The sequence below is a fragment of the Odontomachus brunneus genome, unplaced genomic scaffold (genome assembly GCF_010583005.1).
Source record: "Odontomachus brunneus isolate Ranch 3 - 2012 unplaced genomic scaffold, Obru_v1 Obru_scaffold_065, whole genome shotgun sequence".
Lineage (NCBI taxonomy): Eukaryota > Metazoa > Arthropoda > Insecta > Hymenoptera > Formicidae > Odontomachus > Odontomachus brunneus.
The window spans coordinates 871,335-886,794 of record NW_022639515.1 but is presented as its reverse complement, the minus strand read 5'-3'; the positions used below and the strand labels follow the sequence as shown (position 1 = coordinate 886,794).

Here is a 15,460-nt window from a genome sequence, read left to right as displayed (position 1 = left end):
TCTCAGAACTACTGCTGTTCTTCTTGTCTGTAAATCTGAAAATAATTTTGAAGACTTTTAGCGGGTGAATACAACAAGATTGGAGTCGGCGAGACTTTTGTCCGGGCAAGATGTTCGAGAGATTATTCTGTCTGACCCGTTGTGAAAATTGTTAGAGAATCCGCGTCTAAATGCACCTCCGAAGGAAAATTGACGTATTAACGAGAAATACGCGCGTGAAAGCGCAGTGGCAATAGTTTTGGGGCAAACTTCGTATTTGTAACTCGAACGTGCGTCTCTTTTCCTTCCCCCCCCCTGCCAGCAATGCGCAAGACCTGAGATAGAGCCGCATTCGCACTGCGTCGTTGATTTACAAGGGCACACACTCGCGTTCTGATCGCTAAATCGCCAATCAAGACCCGGTTCGTAATCCACGCACGACTTCCGGCAGACTGGGGGATAATGCGGGGAACGGAACATCGCGACTCTCTCCTCTCGAATAGAAAGTGCAGCATTGACAATCGACATAATAAAGTTCCCTCTTACGAAAGCGAGAGTCGACGTACGAACGGGAGACTTTTATAAAGCTTAAGAACGGACCTAAAGTGCATTACATTATTAGAGGAGCCGTCGTTAGCATCTCGTTTGTCGCCCCCCTTTCGACGTGTGGCCACCCTCGTGGAACCGCCACCCCCGTATCTAACGTACACACGCGCACACATACACACGCAATAGGAGGGTACGCATAAGTATGCTGAAATGCACGCGACCGTGCGCGAATGCGCGCGTCCAGAGGCTCGATTTCCGTCGTACCGTATTTAGATAACTAGTTAACGGCTGGCCGACCGTTCACACGCTGATCGCGGCTTCAAATCGAGCGCCCCGATTCAGGTCTCGACTCTTCTCTTTACTCAGATCATCCTTACTCGGATTCCCATCTGTGGTTCTGCCTAGATCGCCGCGCGTGCGACACAGACTCTCCGTACAGCACGTACTCGTGTTATTGCCGGGTCAATCGAGATTTATAGCGAGATATTGGCGCAAACGCGACACCGAAATATTGAGCCTCACGCTCTAACGATCTAATTGACAATTGTATCGTCTTTTTTCAGATGCGCGGGAAAAATATCGCAGCAAAAATTACACATTAAGATTACACGAGAAAGAAAATTTGATTGAATTAACCAAGTATTTGATGATAAACGAATTAAAATTTCAATTAAAATTATCAGAATTCTATTCTATTAATCTTCTATTAATTCTATTCTTCTAATAGTTAACAAAATTCCGGCTAACCAAGCAAGATTCCTGGTTAACCGGAATTTTGTTAGCTTGAACATGTTGATAGCTTGATTTTGTTAACCAGAAAAGATTTCTGGGTAACCGAAATTTTACAATAATTTCCTAGCAATAAGTCCAACGTATGTGGACGTTTCGGTCATAATTTCCGTATGGTCCAAGATTCCGAAATTTTCTTGTCATTTTTACTACAATATTTTCTCTGGATAAGTTTCGCGGTATTTGTTGAATGGGCGCCGTTTCAGATTTAGATAAAAGTCGTTGAGTTTTCGTTATCGATGAAATGTCGCGTTCGCGTCCCTGGATTATCGATCCCGATCTTCATAGCTCGCTGCGACACGACGGAGATAGTGTCAATCCCGCGCCGACGACAACAATTAACGTAACGAGGAATACAATTAAGGCGGACGGGAATCGTCAAAGCGACATAAACGAAGAACCGAAAGCCACCCCCGCGCGCTCGCTATTCTTACAGTCTACGCGATTTTATATTTTTCTACGGCTTCTCCGTGCGCGCTCTCCCTCTCTTGCTCTTTTCTCACTTCCTCTCTGCCCGACCCGTCCTCCCCGTCGTACACCCTCGACGCAACCTCGAAAGCACTGTTCTAATAATTCTTTATTACACACGATCGTCGTATTACGTCGGTAACGACCGCAAGTACGCGTCCAGCACGTGTGTGTAATCTAGACGATAAAATTTATTAACGCGCCGCTCTTATTTCGCCGCACTGCTAACTCTCGCATGCCGGAATCATCCTCTTCCCGAGCGCGTTCCTCAAGGACACTCGTAAAACCCGCTTGTGTCTCCGCCTGCGTCTATTCGTAACCGGCGGAAATATTCCGCGCCACTTGACATTTGACGGACGTCTCCCTAGTTGGCGATGGAAGTCACGTAGATCCATTTGTCAGGTGTCCCTCGGTACCTTTGTGTAACTACCACCACCGTCACCAACGTCGGACCAGAGTCCATTGCGTAACTTTGTTCGCTCTCGATTATCTGTCCGAATGTCTGTCGCAAAATTTGTCGCGCGTCCCGCCTATCTGCATTTATCTCGCGAAACTTTGGCTACGTTCGACGAAGAAAGCTCGCTTTGCAACTGTTGTGAAGCTCGTGAATCCGATTGCTGTACGCTCGGAGGCCCGTATTAACAGTTGTTGCTTGAAACTCGTCTCAACTGAGATATTCAAACCCGTATGTTAATAGTCGTCACTTGAAACTTGTCTCAGATGAGATATGCAGATCTGAATTTAGAGTTAGATGCGAGTTTTTTAACTGAATTGCGATTATAAATGCAATGTTGTATATGTATTATATATAATTCAGAGAAAAAATGATTTAAATCTAACCCTCTAAATTCAGATCTGAGTATTTCTCGTATGAGACAAGTTTCAGATAATAGCTGTTAAGGCGAGGCTTTCAGCCAAGATTAGAGAGTCACCAGTCAGATTCGCGAATTTCGTAACAATTGCAAAGCAAGCTGTCTCTTCCTCTCTCTCTCTCTCTCTCTCTCTCTCTCTCTCTCTCTATTTCTCTGCTGAAGGCAAGCTTGCATTCGCGTTGGAACGGAGCGAAGAAAAGTCGCAGGTCACTTTGGCGAGTTTGAAGTTTCTCAAATTTGAATGAAGCGCGAAGTAAATTCGATCTCATTTGCCGATTGATGTGATTAGAAGATTCTGACTGGGGCACGGGCGAGGGGAGCAAGTTCCGGTCTCGCGAGAGTTAAGTGTGATTTCGCATTGGCCGATAAATTGAATCTCCCAAGGAAACATCGGCACACTGCCAGATCGATACGCCGATGCCGATCCGATCTGTCGAGGAGAAATCAATCTTCGTAAGCGGCGGGAGAATCCTTCTCCGGGCGCGGTGACTGCGTATCCCGATTCGCTCACTCGTAATATCGATGAGTCGGCTTCTACGTTGCAATTTCCGATTCACCCTCCACTCGACGCGCCGTGTTATCTCGCTCTTTAACCCTCCGCTGATAAAACCAAGTGCGCCACGGTATGATCATTTATCCGCGCCGTAACAACCCGCGAACGTCCCGAATCGGCGCTTCTTTATTGTTGCTCCCGCGCGTAATCGATCATCTCGAATAACTCTAGTACGGAACGCTTTCTTTTCTCTTCCTTTTTTTTTTGATACACTGACAGATACCTAAAAGATATTTATTTGGTGAGTACCAATAATATCTTTACTTATAAATCGGTATTTTTTCATTTGAATACACTGAGAAAAAAGTACTTGAAAATTTATTCGTGGGACATAAAGTTTATTTCTGTGAATAAAGTGTATATTCCGCAAACAAAATTTTTTCAAGTATTTTTGTCTCAGTGTAGAATAAACAATTATTTTTATAAAAGCTAAGAGATCTTAAGAAGATGTATGTTTTTTTACTTGAAAAATCTTATATATTAATACAAGTGATTATCTCATTAGTACCCACCGAATAAATATTTCCTAGATATTTTTTTCTCTCAGTATAAGTAAAAAAGCATTTCGTGCCGCGGAAGTAGAATCCGATGCTCGGAGACAGTTTTGAGATTTTAATTTCTTCAAGCCGGGGAGAGAAACAAAGCACAGCCGTTGTTGGATCACTTTTATTTAATATTTTGCTCGCTGTACGCCCGCGCAAGATAAGCGGAATTAAATTCCACGTGGTTGAAGCCTCGCTGCGAGAGGGGTATCGCTCAGAGTCTCCCGAGTTAATTCCGTGACAAAGCGTCTCGCGATTTGTACATTTTGAGCTGAAATGTACAACTTTGATCTCTGATTGTTTTACAGCCGGCATGCAAACCTTCCTCGTTTCTTCGCGAATATACACGCTGGATGTAGACTTTCGATCGCGCTCAGTAGTTCACGTAGGTCGCCGTGTAACGTGAACGTGACGTAACCCTTAGAGAACTCGTCGCTCCTCTCTTGGAGAACTCGCCGCTGCGGTTGACTAGCTATCGCCGCTCAAGAGGGGCTTTAATTCAGACTACGCTCGGGTTCATCGTAACGTCGGATAATTACCGTATTCCGACGTCGCTCTTGCTGCATATTGCATTGAATATTCATCCGCGCGCTAGGCACGTTAGACCTAACGCTAATCCTGGGAGAGAGAGGCGCGTCTCGTGACGTCCGGAGCTTAACCGTGAAGAGATATTCGTGTTCCGGTGTCATGCTTCTTGCCTCGGGCTTTACACGCTCGCACGTCGCACGGAATTAACCCCGCGGAAAGGCTAAGTCAATACTTCAGCCGTCGGGATCGTCGTCGCTGTCTCGTTAACGGAAAGTATTTTCTACGTATACGTCTAGTTTAATTGGCGTGCGGTGTTGTGCGCGTCTGTCGCCAAAACGCGAAGTCGAAAATCCCGTCAGCGCCGACGAGGGCGTGATTTAATGACCGCTTTCGCGGAGATCACGGCGTGATGTGACGCATTCTCATCACAATTATCCCCAGCCTCCCCCAACCCCGTCTCTGCCCGTCTGCGCGTCCGCTCTCATCCGGCTTACGTTTGACGCGACGCGATATATCTCTATATCGCAATTCACGTCGCGATTATTCCCGGCGCCCCTCGAGTGGCGGCCTCGCCGTGAATTTTCGAGCGACCATTCATTGGCGAACTGAAATCCGAATCACGGCGCGCCGCGTCTCGTCACGATCCCTCGGAAGCCGAGGGAACGGATTGATAGCTTTCGGATGCGAAATGAAGAAAGGTGGCCGAGTGTAAGATAAAAGTACCAATGCCAATGGACATGTTCTTTAATCCGGACACATTTTCACTGTTCTGGTCTCTAAATACGGATATTTAAATTTTCAATATGGTATATTTTGTATACAAATTGAACGTATAGATATATTCTATGTTGAAAGATTAAATATTCGCATTTAAACAATAAAAATGTCCAGGATTAGGCATGTATTTCAACTCTCTCTGGACATGTTTATTGTTTTGGTCTTTATATAAATACAAAACTTTTATGTATATAGCTGAATGGTAATAAATATTATTATTACAAAACTTTTAAACTTTCAATATGGAGAACGTGCATATATATGTCGAATATGTACATATATTCTATATTGAAAGTTTAAATATTCACACTTAGAGGCCAAAACCATTAAAAATGTACACAGAGAAAATATTGTAGTACAATTTATGTCAAAATTATGTTCCTCTTTACAAATAATGCTTTTGTAAAGCTAGACTGTACTGAAATTATAGCATTAAGTACTGTAAGAGCAATAAATTTGATGATTTACTGAATATAAAAACGTGCCGATGTAAAAAAGAAAATATTCAAATAATTGCAATAATTTTCTAATAAAAAGTGAAAGGTGAATAGCGATTTTAAACAAACGTATAATAATTTCGGTTATAATTCTTTGTATCGTGGAAATAATTCTCTGTATCGTCCAAGAGTGCAAAAATTTAGTTGCAATTTTACCACGATATTTTCTCCGCGCGCGTGTCCAGGCGTCGGTACCTTTACCTATTACTTTGCGGATTTCGCGCCCTACGTGCCACTTGCCGTCGCTTAATCCCCAGGCTTCGTTCACGCGACGATAATTCGCGCGGCGTTATCATTGATCACGGGGCGGTCGGTGGCGTCCGCTTAATCGGCGCGCGTTGATGAATCACACACGCGCATTTTGCAAATTATGCAGATATGTAGTTGAATACGTCTACTCGCTCGTGAGGCTTTTATTATTGTTAGACGCGGGCACACAGCTCGGCGATGTTGAAAGTAAAGCGCTTCGACTGTAGCTCGGCAGTCTGTTATACAAAATGACCTCGGGTCGATTCGGGGGACGGCGCGCGTGGGTGTTACTGTCGCCATCACTTGGCGTTATTATCGTACTTGGCGCGTCTGGGATACCTTGGCGAGCACTCACTCCGCGTAGTGATGTCCCGGAGACGAGGGTAGCTTCGAGGGTGGATTTGTCGCGCGATAAGCAGGACCAGCTTTTTCTCTCTCTTTGGCCTGCCCGTCGGGCTCCCGACCCGCTCGTCTGTCGATGAGAGTGAACGAGAGTACAATCACGGGACGTGCATTAATGAGGAATCCTCTATTCTCGCCGCGGTGAAGTAAAGCTCGTCAGCGACGACTTTACTACCTTTCCTACTGGCGTCTTCGTGAAACGCTGAAGATCTGAGCGCTTTTACCGCGAAAAGAGGAAGAAATCCGTACCTTTGAAGGCGCCTTCGGGCCTTGACCGCTTTTATCGTGCAAACGGTAATGCAAAATTCAATCTTTAACAAGGCGTTCAAGGTACAAGTGTTTTAATTACGCGAGCAAGAGGAGGATTCTGAATTGCACACTTTCTTGTATTACACCTAACCGCTTCCTCGCATCGATTCCACCCGTAGAATCCCTCTGTCTCGTTCTCTTCGCTACAGAGCGCACCCAATTTGCTCAGTTGCGTCTGCGGGTGGATCCCGTATGGGGAATCATGAGGGAAGAGGAATGATGAGGAGCCAAAGGTGTATACGGCTGACTCGTCGATGAATCTTGCCGGTTTTCTTTTCTCTTCTTCGCGATCGTACGTCAAACGTCGCCCTTAGCGCCACGTCGACGTTGAGGAAACAAGGCTGAGACACGGATATCATCGGTGATCGATCTTCGCGGTATATACGTATACATGTCCAAAGCGGCTGTTCGCGGGAATGTACTGCCGGTTAATTACAGCCCTCGATTCGCGTAAGCGTTTGTGGAGCGTTCGCGTTATGCGCCACCGGCAACTTTCCCGGAACGCTTTCTATTATTTAGCTCATACACAGGGAGGACTACAGGATTACAGTTTTCTTCCGTATAAATTCTTCTCAATTTTACTACGTTTGTCAGCAAGGTATCTCGCTAAGGAATAGCAGGTGTTTTAACAGTACATTTCAGTTCCTAAAATATAACTAGCACTTACGAAATGAAAGATTAGTGAATTCTACTGCAGTTCCACTTCGCGCCGCGAAAGAACCGTCCGCGAACTGATGAGACGTGCCGGAGAGATTTGTCGCAGTGCTTTGCACCGCGGTAAGAAATCGGGATTTCGCGAGCATCTATAGTCCGAGAAACTTGTTAATGATCAATGAGATACGCTCTTTGGTATTGGACAGTTTGAGGTCCGCTGTAAGTCACTCTTGAGCATTAAGTGGTGCTGCGTCTTTTATTGCGACACGAAGTTTCTCCGCGATTTTATTCTATTTCATTTCGTTGTTAGGACGAACGATTGTTCAGCTCTATTTCCTACTCGATGGACACGAACGTGTCCATGACACTTACCTACGCGGAGAAAGAAGTTTGGTTGAATCAACGTGACAATGATCGGGCCAGATGTCTTTCAGCCATGCAAATCGAATTTCTGGTTCTGAAAACAATCCCAATAAATATAACGTCATTTTATTTTTGGCCGTAAATTTTTAGCGTAATCCTCTTATATATTGGTCCTAAGAGGATTCTTTTAAATCTAAAAGAAAAATATTTCAAGTACTATATTTTTAAAGTTAGAGGGATTCCATCTTTTGTCTACAGAACAAATATTTTCCGTTTACAGAACAAATATTTTCTGAACAGAGATTTCTTATAGTACAAGAGGGAACATTTCTTCAGGCAAACGTATTGCTCTTGATTTAAAAGAGACAAATGATTTAGGGTAATATCTAATAGATTTCAAATTTTTATAATCTACTTTTGTTATTATATTATTATTATATTATTATATTATTATTATATTATATATATATTATATTATTATATTATTATTATTATATTATTATATTATATTTAGAAGAAAGGAATATTCTTTCAAAATTTTCACTTCAAATGTGGGTTTGCAGGAAGTGAAACCTTGCAACTAAAGTTCTTTTTTTAGAAGTATTAGAGTTCTCTTCTTATTTTAAAAATTTTAAGAGAATCCCCATGAGGCCATTATAGAAGAAGATTCTGCTAAAAATGACATTATATTTTTTTGGATGAACGAAACTTTTTCCTCTGAGCATCACCTAACTTTACACTTTAAGCTCGGCCCCAAAATTCTTATCGTCAAAAATACTCGCTGATATCCAGGATGGCAAGGATATCGTTGTAAATTTCCTGTTTGTAATCTCAATGGATTCACGATAGCGCGACAAACATAAGGGACTTCAATCCATATGTCGTAGAACGAGGCTCTCGCGTCGTTGCGTCGTGCTAATCTTACGGAACAAATTTAATGTAAGCAGTAAGTCGCTCGAATTTTTATCACTATTCTCTCAAAAGAGAAAGAAAAGGATTTTTCGGCGCTGTCTTCAGCGCATCTCTCCGGAAACGTTTTGGGTTTGTCTAGATTTTAAGAGAAAAAACGCAGGACGCAACCGTATCTCAGATGGGAACCGGAACGCCGCTCGATGACGTCAGTTTACGTCAATCGGAACCATCGACGCGCGGCGATGCGCTATTTCCGAGTCGCGACTCGTACTTTAACCGGCGTACCGCTATCCTCTCGGGTACATGCAATGTCATTGATCGGCCCGACTCGCTATTTTCGCATCATACCGCCAACACGCGAGTGTTCCTCGACCGTGAGGCTTCGGGGGACTGTATTTCAACTCTGCATACCGTAGCGCGCGATAACTCGTTTAAAACTCGCTCGTGTCCACGTAAAACATGTAAACAACCTGAGATCGACGAATATCGATCGCGAATAATCGACCCGCGAAAGATTGCTCCTTGGTGACTCGCGCGCGATCAATCGCAGCGTGTTCTTGCGCCGCGAACGACGCCCGTCATATGCCGTGGAAAAAGAAACCTCTAGAGCCCACGTGTTTCTCTATATTAATGACGCGGAAAACTAGCAGTAAGTCGGACGTGAGTTCGTGACGAATTCGGATCTCTGGCAGTCCGCGACGACTCACGTCGATCTCACGACGCGCCGTAACAATTTCCCGACGCGCGGTATTATTTCCCTTCATGCGTTTTCATCACAACTGTTTTCCTCACATTACTGTTGTAGTTATGCAACAGTAATTAAATATAAAAACACTCGCACATGTTTCCAACGTCGTTTAATCGGTCAAGAAGGTAGAAGGGTTTGCAACAATCGCGCGAACAAAATCTCCCCTCTTGACTCACGTCAGCGCGTTGCTCCAGATCGCCCGAGAAATTAATGATTAGATATTTATTGTAATTACCTTAACTTTTGCACACGGACACAAGAGAGTCGTAAGGTACCAATTATACAACAGTAATCAAGTATAAAAACGCTAGCGATGTTTCTAACGTCGTTTAATCGGTCAGGAAGGTAAAAGCAGCAAGAAAAGTCGCAATAATAATCGCGCGGGTAAAATCTCCTCTCTTGAGTTACATCAGCGAGCTACACTTCAGATCGTTCTAGAAACTAACGATTAGAAATATGTTATAATTACTTTAGCTCTCTTTTTTTTACGTGTATATGAGAGGTATCCGGCCGCCTTAATGCCGCTTACGAATACGATCACGGCCGATAATGCATAAACAGCTGTACGATAACGACACGCTCTCAGAATTTCGCGAGCACGCCACTTCCGTTGACTCGACGAGTCAACTCTTATCTAAAAAGCCGCGCTCGAGCCGCCGTATTATACAGACGTCCTTGCGAGATAAATGCAGGCACGGCGTTTTGCATACTGTGGCTGTCCCACATTTCACGTAAAATTGATTTTCTCAGGATAAGGAATGCCGGCCGATCGGGACGCGAGACAACGCGCATAAATCTTTCACAGGGTATCAATTTTGCTTGAAGGCCGTCGCGCTTATGGCTCGCCACCCCATTCATCGCGATGATAAAAATACGCATTTACTCAGCTCATTAGACAATTTCGCGAATGGCACAGCATGCACGAATTATGTGTGTCGTTTCCTACGACGCGCCACTGACGGACACGGTCCTGTTAAATAACAGGAACCCACCTCATTCCTCGCCGCGGAAATATAACTGCCGGGTAGCGAGGGATAACGGATGGCGGACTCGTTAACGTTATAATCCGAGTACACGTTACCCCGACGAATGTATTATATCCCGCGTGGTTCATTTTCTTTCTCCTCTTTTTGTTCCCTCCGACTCCCTGCCCATCACGAAGCGCGGAATACGTAACGCGATGCAGAGCGCGATATGAAAAATCGACACGAAACGCGCACGTTAAGATCGCAAGCGTATGAATTACAAAGAAATAGTTGGAACATTTCGTCTGCGAGAAGTAATATCGTCGAAATAAACGCGACAGAGAGTGTTTATTCGCGCGACGTAACACAACAATGAATGAAAAGCCCACACGCCATAAAAATGAAATTTAGCCGAGAGTCGATGGGAAATGCACTTGTAAAGGAAATATTCTTCTGCAAGGAATGCTCGTATCCCTGACGTGCAAGTCACACGCGTGTTCACACTGTGAAGAAATGCTGGAAATGCGCGTAGAGAAACCACTCTGGGGCTCGATTCTCTAACTAGTTGCGTATACGTAAGTTTTACTGCGCAAGTTTAATCATACCATAAAATAGCTGCTCAGTAAAACTTACGTATACGCAACTAGTTAGAGAATCGCGCCCCTGGTTGCTACAGCCCACGTATTTTATGATTAGAAAGAAAATTTTTATGATTTCAAGTTAAATAGTTGAGGCATTAAATCTTGCTGTTGTTGCCTATCTATACAGTTCTCACAGCCATAGTTCTTATCATACGTATAACGTTCAGTTATCTCATATGTATATGCAGTTACCTCAACCGAATGTTCCTCTGTTGTGGTCTGGAGAACAAGTTCTAAATCTATGGTTGAGAGGTCCGTAGGGTTTAGTTATTACACCATACATCACTGAGAGTACCACTTAAATACGTATGAACAAGCGGCAAAGAAGGCCAATGTATCACTTCCATGGTACTATGGTTATTACAACTATCTTGTATGCATGGACGAAAGGAAATATTAATATTTTAGCGCGGCATCCTCAGGCAAGTAATACTTCAGTCTTTTCTCCGTGCACGGGATATAAAGTTTATTTCTGTGAATAAACTTTATATTCTACAAATAAATTCTCGAGTACCTTTTCCTCAGTGATGAGACATTGAGAAAAAAGTACACTTAAAAATTTATTTGTGACATGTAAAGTTTACTCGCGGAAATAGATTTTATTTCAGTAACAGAAATAAACTTTATATCTCACAAGTAAAAATTGTCAAGTATATTTTTCTCAGTGCGATACACGAGCCACTCTCGACGAAAAGTAACGCAATAACGGCTCGAGGAATGGGTTATTCGAAGGTAAAAGTATTCCCCTTATGGGAGAGGAATACTTCTCCTCTCCGAATAAAATCCCGGAAAACGCGATAATACAATTCGCGTTATCGCGATAGCCGAAGTTGTATCTGAAATTAAATCTCCTCCCGAAAAGATGGTCGTCGCCGACGACAACGACAACGACGACGACGACGACGATGACGACAACGCAAACGGAAACTGCGATATTTTAGTCATTATCCATGTCGTTAAAAACTTTCAATCGGTTCTATATATTATATAACGCTATACATTATATAATGACGAACTAGGCTCGTCCGGGCTCGTTTGAGCGCTAACGACGAATCTGTTCTTCTCTTCCTCTTCCTTTTTTTCTCCCCTCTCCTTTATTGTTTTCGTTTTTCAGTAACGATCGCGTATACGCGGCTAAGTGGTCGGTTAACTAGCTATTTGTTGATTCGAGCAAACGCGCAATCAGCGCGCGTACGCGCGCTGATTGCACGAGATTATCGGGGCGTGTTTGGCCGTATCCGGTCCTCGAATGTCTCGCAATTGTATAATTAATGCGCTCGCTTACTTTGGCGTTCAAGCGCATTCGTGCGTACTTCGTGCAATTTCCAATTAAGAAGCGCGATTAAATTACTATTAAATGAGCCCCAATAATGCGCGCGCGTGAGATTCGGCTTGCCCAAGTCGCGTTTATATTATTTGCTCTTTTTCACACAATACTCGATGATCTCACGTAATTTCGCGACCATTACTCTCACTATACAAGACGATTTTGTCCTCGCTCTTTCTTTCTCTCTTTCTCTCTCTCTCTCTTTGTGTATTGATCCTTTTGGCTCCGCGTTTGATGATTAACGAAGCAACGTTACACGATATCAGTGAGTTTCTTGAAGGAATTTTATTCTTTCTTTCGCGATTATTTTCACACAACTTGCTTGTACTCCATCAAGCAGTTTGGTTGATGCAAGTTTGTTGTCGTTGTTCGCGACGTTGTTTGAACGAAGATCCCACTGCGAAAGGGTTGATCATTATTAAAGACACCTCGTCGTTTTCAGTCAGCATTTCGCAATTATTGTAATGGGAGTTCGAGAACAAAGAAAGCCGACGTTGCGACATGTTACAATTTATGAGAGAAAAAAGGCAGAGTAGAAAATTAATTAGGCATCTCGAAGTCTGTTTTATTAAACGTCAACAGGTTGACGGCACGTCAACGGTTGATCTTGACGATCATGTGTTTTACGAAGCCCGACACTGCGACAGGTGACGTCGATGTGATTAATTTCGCGACACGTTTCATTCGTGAATAATAATAATGATAACGGTAAAAACAGCCGTCGTGTCGCGCGAGAGAAGCACCCGCGACAAACAAGACCTTGTCTATCGAACTTACTCATGCCCACGAGTTCGCGGAATAAATTTACGTCAACTCGCGGAGCCACGAGGTAAACAATCTCAATTTCGTGAAAGAGACCTCGTTGCGTATCGATGCAAAAGTCCCGCGAAGTAGAAGCACGACGACGATTCATCTTGGGAAAGCGCGAATTCCACGTGATGGACAGACAAGCAAGACAAGCGCGAATCTCCTCGCGGAACAAAATTCGAGAGAAATCAAGAAAGAGCAAAGGAATTGCACATCGACACAATCACCGCGATATTTCTCAAATGACTCCTCACGGGGTCTTACGAAATGGGCTGCGTTGCCTTCGCGATTGCGACACCAGGCAATAACGAAAACCACGCGAATTCAGCTCCAGAAAGGTAGTGTGAGTAACTCATACCGAAAAACTCTAGAAAGATAGTGAAGCTATGTTACGATTCAACGTAGGGATGAGTAATTTTTACTTATTCAAGTAATATCTCGCAAAAAGCTATGTGGTACCTATTTCAGTGGGTGATAAAATAAATATTACACTAAGAGAAAAAATATGTAAAGAATAGTAAATATTTTCTTGGCGGGTATCAATAACATGTTTACTTAAATCTAAATTACTTTATTTGAATAAAACAAACAGTTGCTTTCACGAAAAGCTAAGGTTTCCTTAAGGTTCTGGGAAAATGAGTATTTTCTTATTTGTAAAATATTTTATATTAGAGAATATAAGTAAATATGTTATTTTATATGATATATCCCCGCCTGTGAATGCAAATTTACTATTTCTTATTTTCTTCTCCCAGTGCAGATCTTTTTAAGGGTGAATCGCGACGCGCGCCACGTGACGATCGTTCTCGCGTGCGTTGATAAATAATGTATCGAAAGTGTGCGTCTAGACGGCGACGCACGTAAGGACGAGTGTCGTCGCACAGGTGGTGAGCTTTGTGCACGCAAACGTTATTCGCACGTGGTCACACGCACAGGTCGCGAGCATCATTCTGCCGCCGGGAAGTAAACGCGTGTGCACGCGCGCGGGCCGTTCCCCGCAGATGTTTCGCCGAGATGCGACTCGCCGCCGAATGCCTCGAGGAGACTTAGACGGAGTGAGGAGAGCCCGTCGTTAGGATCTCGAGACTCGTTCAGGACGACGAAGCTGTCGTCCGTTATCTTGTATGTAACTACGAGCGAGCGAAACGCAAGATCGCATCGTCGTGCACGATGCACGCCGCTCCTTGAGCAAATATCGCTCGTATACACACGTACACGGGACATGTGCACGTGTACATACACATACATACGTACGTATGTACGCGCATACATACAAACATACCTACATAAATACATACATACTTACCTACATATAAATATATACATACTTACATACATACATGCATACATACCTACATACACACTTAAGTAAGACATAGTAATTACGTATTACATTATATATATATATATATATATATTATTGTGGTATAATATAATTAATAATAATAATAATAATAATTCCGTTTAAGCAATCAAAATAAACTCATATTTTGTATGTGGGTTACGCGCACGGCGAGGAACCGTAGGAACCCGCATTATCGTCATTACTAATATTATTATAATAAAGCACACTACGCTCCAAATGTATTATCATTACTGCTCGTCTACTAGTCTAAGTCTATAATCTAATGATCTAACAGAGTCATCGTTATTACTTGCTAAGTCCTGATGTCGTTCGCTAGGAACGTGTCACCTGTGTTCTTGTTGTTACTAATCTTGCAAATGTTCTTTTCTGTTGCAGTTACGTGTAAATGTGTATGATTGTGAGAGAAAATGTGTATGCATGTACCTCCTCGTTCTCCTCCTCCTCTTTCCCGCCATTGAAGCATCTCCACACTCGTTCCCATCGCGTTCCCGAGATCCAAATGTGTCATAGTCTCTTTAGTTTGCTGCGTGTTGTAGATGTGTTTTCCGTCTTGCAGGAAGAGACGCGCGCAAAGTATGACGGCGCTTGTCCGTGTGCACGTCGCAAATGCGCTCGTCACGATGACGAGCGAACGATCGCACGACACGATAGTTGTGATGGGACGGTTGTATCATCCCCTTGACGAAACGGCAGCTCGAGCAACTCGGGGCGAGGCGCGCGTTAACCGTTTTTCATCGCGGCTATGATATTTAAGTGGCGGATAGTAAAGGTTGCGCGATAATAAAGCTTCTCCAAAGACCTCAGGTGCGGCACGTCCGATTCGCGCGAGATCTTTTTTACCGTTTCCCCCGCGGACCTTTGACATTTTCGTCGCTTATGTTAGCATTGGGTTCTCTTCTCCTCGGTGAGAGGAAATGTGCTTTTTGTCTCGTGTCTCCCTCGTGATCGCGACATTGATCTCCCGGCGAGGTGCACGCGCGACCTGGTCCAGGTGAAATAATTATTCCCCGGGGCGATCGAGCGGGAATAAAACGATACGCACGACCTATCGGGATCTGTTTGCCGTGTCGCGTCGTCTCCTTCCGCGATCGGAGCGCTTAATTGCAAAAACCCCCTCGCCCCTGACCCCTCTGAAAAGTTACCGTACATCTGTTCTTCTTTCA

The 15,460-nt window shown here is 43.7% G+C and overlaps 1 protein-coding gene across 2 annotated transcripts in view; it reads left to right on the top strand.

Moving 5' to 3' along the window:
* LOC116846483 (neuronal calcium sensor 2) overlaps positions 1-15,460 on the top strand; it is a 219,177-nt gene that overhangs the window by 203,573 nt on the left and 144 nt on the right. The window contains exon 6 of one of the 2 annotated variants that reach the window (XR_004378505.1): positions 14,673-15,454. The exons of the other annotated variant lie outside the window; for it this stretch is intronic. The gene's annotated coding sequence lies outside the window, so the exon portion shown is untranslated. Of the gene's footprint in view, positions 1-14,672; positions 15,455-15,460 lie in introns of those variants that run through there. 2 annotated transcript variants of the gene reach the window in all.